The following is a 6,000-nucleotide window of genomic DNA, read 5'->3' as shown; positions in this document are numbered from 1 at the left end:
GCGCGAGCGCCCCTCCCCTCAGGAGGCCTCGCCCCTCAGGAGGCCGGTCAGGCCCCGCCCATTGGGTCGAGGCCCCGCCCCCTCACCTGCCGGCCTGAGGTGCCCGCCCCGCCCCTCACCTGTGGGTTCGGCCCGAGGGGGGTCTCCAGCCGGAGCCACGCCCCTCTCCCTGAAGCCACGCCCCTCTCGGGCCGCCGAGCCCCGCCCCGCTGCCCGCCGCCTCTCCACGTGTCTCCCTGCCCGCACTGCTCCTGCCCGCACTCCCGCTCTCCACGGGACCACGGTTAGAGTTGTGAAGGGACTTTAAACCTTCTTGAGGGGTGCGCCGGGAAGAGTGTGACCAGCAGGTTCGAGGGAGGTCATCCTGCCCCTCTGCTCTGCCCTGGGGAGGCCCCATCTGGAGCACTGGGTCCAGTTCTGGGCTCCCCAGTTCCAGAAGGACAGGGAACTGCTGGAGAGGGGACAGCAGAGGCTACAAAGATGATGAGGGGCCTGGAGCATCTCCCTTATGAGGAGAGGCTGAGGGACTTGGGTCTTTTTAGTGTGGAGAAGAGAAGGCTGAGGGGGGATCTGATCAATGCTTATAAATACTTAAAGGGAGGGTGTCAGGAGGATGGGGCTGGTCTTTTTTCAGTGGTGCCCAGGGACAGGACAAGAGGAAATGGGCACAAACTTGAGTATAAGAAGTTCCACCTCAACATGAGGAGGAACTTCTTTCCTCTGAGGGTGGCAGAGCCCTGGCAAAGGCTGCCCAAGGAGGTGGTGGAGTCTCCTTCTCTGGAGACGTTCCAAACCCAGCTGGACACGTTCTTGTGCAACCTGCTCTGGGTGGATCTGCTTTGGCAGGGGGTTGGACTAGATGATCTCCAGAGGTCCCTTCCAACACCATTTCATTCACCAAAGATCATGGAGTTCAACCCCCCTGCCCTGGGCAGGGACACCTCCCACCAGACCAGGTTGCTCAAAGCCCCATCTAGCCTGGCCTCCTCTGCCTGCCCTCCAACTCTCCCTCCTGCCAGCCACCCCTGCTCTGCCACCAATGGTTGTCTCTCCATGAGCCACCCCTTCCCCATTTTTTTCCAGCCTTTCCACTCTGGGAGCTCCAAGGTGAGGCAGGGCAGGCTCAGTGGAGGAGGTTTCCTCGTCCTGGATGTGATTCCACAGCCTCCAGTGCCCAAGGGCACCAGCCTGGCAGCATTCCCAGGGCTCTTCCCTCTCCTGCCAGGCTGTCCCGCTGGTGCTCGTCCTGTGCTTTGCTTTTCCTGACTCCAGAAATGCCTCCTGCTGAAGGGCAGACAGGAATTTTGTGTGCCCTGCAGCCTGCCCCAGCTCCCCTCCTGGATCTGACAGGGCAGGCAGAGCGCAAGCGAACGGAAACACCATGCCATAATTAAACCAGGAGGTTTTTTTCTGTTTACTATGTTTACCAAAATTCCTGGCTAATTCCTGGCAGGCACGCTGCGTGCAAACGAGCCAAGAAATCTCGGGTCAGACCATGGTGAGTCCATACACAAAGAAATCCTGCCTGGGACTAGAAGCTGTGTGATCACAGGACGGATAAGTTGCACCTGGCAGAGATTTGGGCAAGGAACATGCAGGTTTAGCCCCTGCTGGTGAGCCAAGTGGTTACCAATATGAGGGCACACATCTGATTTTTGCTGCCTTCTTTACAAAAAAGTCCAGAAAATGCGCACGAAAAACCCTGCTTTTGTTAAATCATAGACTCATAGAATCATATGGGGTTGAAAGGGACCTCTGGAGACCATCTAGACCTCCGAAGAGCACCCGCCAAAGCAGGTCCACCCAGAGCAGGTTGCACAGGAACGTGTCCAGGTGGGTTTGGAATGTCTCCAGAGAAGGAGATTCCACCACCTCCCTGGGCAGCTTGTTCCAGGTCTCTGCCTCTCTCACAGGAAAGAAGTTCCTCCTCACGTTTAGGTGGAACGTCTTATACTCAAATGACTGATGTTAAAGGTCTGAAGTAGTCAGAAGTTACAAAACAGCAGGGTTCAAGTTGCTAGTCCATACCCCAGCTCCCTGTCACATAGGCTTTAACACGCAGCCTGCAATCACAGGGTTGTATTTTTTTCCCTCAAGACGTTGTTTCTTTCAGTGCTTGATGGATCTTGGGGGATGAGTCGATTCTGGGTAAAGGAAGAGGCAGGTTAATTTGCTGCAGAAGTTGGAAAACACCCCGAATGGCTGAGGCAGCAGTGATGAAAGGACCTCTGGTCTCTTGGAGCGGTGATGGGTAACGACTCTGCTCCAGCCAGAACTGGTAGATCATAGAATCATAGAATCACAGAATGGTCAGAGTTTGAAGAAGATCTTAAAGATCATGGAGTTCCAACCCTCCTGCCCTGGGCAGGGACACCTCCCACCAGACCAGGTTGCTCCAAGCCCCATCCAGCCTGGCCCTGAGCACCTCCAGGGATGGGGCATCCACAACTTCCCTGGGCAACCTGGATGCTGGGTAGATCACTTAAATCCAGATTTTTCCAGGTGGTTGCTAGCTAACTCAGTGTGCCCACTCTGAGCCACTGAAACTCTGGCAGGAACTTCAGCGACCACTTCTGCTGAGTGGTCCTAAACTGCAGCGTAAATAAATGGGAGCTGTACTTTGTGCTGCAGGACAGCATGAGCTCTGGAAAAAAAAATCACCCTTGGGTGTTTCAGTGAGACACCTAAACCTAATGGATGTTTTTTGACCTTAATCTTTGACTGATACCTTTCCTTCATACCATAGACCGTGAAAATAAAAATAACATTTACAAAACATTCGTATTCTATAGAGGTAACAGGCGTAAAACAGCCCTCAAGTAAATGAGTAACGCTACCTTCAGAGCAGGGTCTGTGCACGGTGAAGTAAGTGACGCCTCGGGCAAGGGGCTGAAGAAGGAATGTGAAACTAGAGGCTGAGTACCTGGCCAGGATCCCTGCGGTCCCCTGGTATGTAAAGGCCACGCTACAACTCCTGTGCAAAAGGCAGGTTAATTAAGGGCACAACGGCAAGTTTAGGGCGGGCATTCTGCCCGGGTATGAAATACCACTCTAGCAGGAGGAGTGGTGGATCAGCAAACGAGTCCATGGTTAATGCCCTCTGCTTGCTTCGTGTATTTCTAATGATAGCAGGAAGAAAATAGGGACTTGCTGCCCTTTTCCTGTTCCTCTTGCTCTACGCCGTAGCTGTTGCTTGGTTTGCAAAATAATATTAATTTGCTTTGATGGTTACACCTGAGGTCGCTGCTGCAAACTTCTGCCCGAGAAGACCCTAGGTTTCCCAGATGAGACAAGGGTGGGCAGCTTTCCCCCCATGGGTCTGTTTTAACTTATTTTTCCACAAATCCATGGCTGATTCCATCACGTCCATCCAAAGCCATTGCTGTGGAGGGTACCAGTGTCACTGCTGGATTTTGCTACCTGTCCTAGAGACGGAGGGGTCAAAGGATCCAGTTGGGTCAGCAACAAAACCTCTTGGACAGTTTTGGGGGGACAGGACCAGCATCTACTCTTTGCTGTCCGTCCTGACACCCAGGTGTAGGCACAGCCTGTGAACTCTGCATGGGGAACTTGTGACTTCAGAGGTGCCTGACCTGTACATATGGGGTTGGGTTCGCAATCCAGCCCTCTAGAATTAGAAGTGATCTTCCCAAAAGCTGGTTTTCATGCCAGTGTATGTGTTTGCAGGGATATTAGCTTTCCTCAAGGTGCTGCTGCTTCAGAAGCAAAGCCAAAATGATAGATTTTTTTTTTTTTTCTCAGCAGTCAGTTTAACTCGCTATTCAGAAGCACTAGGGCTCAAAGATTATCTTTTATAAATGAAATCTGAGATTTTCTCTTTATAATTCTTCATCTTCAATTCAGGGAATAATGACTTCAGGTTTAAGGAAGCCAGTTATGTAGGTAATGTAACAAAAATAAGTAACATGGCTATTCTGCAGTCCTGGTGCAGGGATTATTTCAGGTTTATCTTTATGCAGATTAATAAACTTTTGACTCTTGTAAGTCGGTATGCCAGGCACAAAGTGATTTGGGCTTGCGCGCGTTTATCTAAACTGATGCAGGAGACAAGCAGGCCTGACTTCCGAGAACAGAGGAAGGTGAGAAAATTAACTTTTTTATAGCTCTTCGTCACTCATGACACTCAAATTATAAAGGTGCCTTTTGCAAACCGTGCATTTTCGAAGTAAATGTATTCCCCATCTGAAAGGTTGCAGAATAGCTGTGTTTTGTGAAGGAAAAAGAAGCACATTCTTGATGTAATTCTTCTATTACATTGTATCTCCCCCACATCTTATTGTTACTAACCAATAGTAATGAAATAATAAGTTTATGAACTTTGTCTTTAGCGGTATAATAATTGGTAACCTGTGTTCAGTTGTTTGAAGGCAATGGGAAGGAATGGGTTTTATTAGATTAATTTCCAGAGAGAGTTTTGATTATTGGCTGACGTGTGTCTGTGCATTTTCTTAACAAGATGAAATATTTCTTAAACAAAACCTTGCTATTTTAAACTTGTCAGGAGAAATAATTGCCTTTGAAATGTGCAGTTATTGGCATTCTAGATGAAGACTAAAACCCTGGGAGAACTTTTCAAATAATAAGCGCAAACATCTAAAGTGACTTCAGGGTCGGCTTTCAAATAAATTATATGCAGGTGCATTTTGGGATCATTCAAACAGGTCAATTAAATTATTTGTCTTTTTTGTTTTTTGCCATTAGGCTAAATAATTTATTCATATCTCCAGTATCCAGTGGGTAACCTTGGCACCTGTGAAACTTTCTCATTCCTGAGTCCAAGCTGAGTATAAGTTTGTAAATCAGGCAGGTGGGCAGTACTTCAACTAAGTTTGACTTCAGCTGAAGATTCTCTCCTTTAGTTGGGCTAAAACACTGTCCTCCTATATCACATTTCCTGATAAGCTCATGACTGTTGCTCTGAATTCTCATGAGGTGTCTGAAGATCTAAAAGCAAATTGCCTGCTCCAGGAGTTCCAGCCAAACCAACCAAAGTGGATGGTGCATCCCATGTTCTGTCTCCTTTGCGCCGGCACTTGGCTTTGGTTAGCCAGCCCAGGGAATGGAACCAGCAGAGTGTGACTTGCTTTGTTAAAGAAAGAAAAAGGAAGAGAGTTGTTTTTTTTGCTGTTTGGCCTGGCTGACCCCAGGGTGGGACAAGCAGCATGGGGCTGGAAGGATGATGGTGGCAGCAGCTTTGGTGGGTTGAAGTTGCCAAGGAACCCTATCTCACCTGCACTCTATCACACGCACAGCTGATTCAGTGCTTCACGTGGTCCCAATTTCCTTTTTGAGTTAGAGTCAGCCGTGCCATCTTCTTCATGCCTTGTCTTGATCTCATCACCCCTCTGCTCCTCACCTGCTCCCAGACCTGCACACCTGGAGCAGGGCAGCTGGTTGCCAGCAAGTCCCTCCCATCCTTTTCCCCACCCCAATCCATGTCACCGCTTTTGGTTTCACTTATTTTGCATCCCCCCCTGCTGAGAGGTAAAGGTTAAACATTCAGCATAATGGTCAGAGTGAAAAATGCCTTCTAGAAAAGGGAATGGAGATAAAAAAGAGAAGCTAGGATTCTTTTAGGGCTTTGTACACGCCTTGGGGGGCTTACCCACCGGCTGAAAAACTGCTGGTCTGCGTTGCACATTTTATTTATAATTAATGTGTTAGGTAAAAGGGGTATTTTTTTGAATCAAGTGCCTTGCTTTTTCAGGAGCTTGGCATAAGTAGGTTGTGGGACTTCGGTCAGCCGTGCAGCAAGAGTTTACAAGGTGTTCTCTTTAAGAGCAAGACATAAGCAGAAGGAAGAAGGTGAAGATACGCGGCAATTTTTCTTAAAACCATTGCCAGTGCACCACCAAACTCTCTCCAACCAAGAGGACAAGTTTGGGGGAGATTAGTTTGATTTGGTAAAGATTCAGGGCAGAGGTAACAGGATTTTATAGATTATGCCCATCTTGTGCAGCGTGGGAGTTATGGGTGCAG

This window comes from Calidris pugnax, unplaced genomic scaffold (assembly GCF_001431845.1).
Source record: "Calidris pugnax isolate Ruff unplaced genomic scaffold, ASM143184v1 scaffold147, whole genome shotgun sequence".
Classification (NCBI taxonomy): Eukaryota; Metazoa; Chordata; class Aves; order Charadriiformes; family Scolopacidae; genus Calidris; species Calidris pugnax.
Note: the sequence above shows the minus strand (reverse complement) of the source record.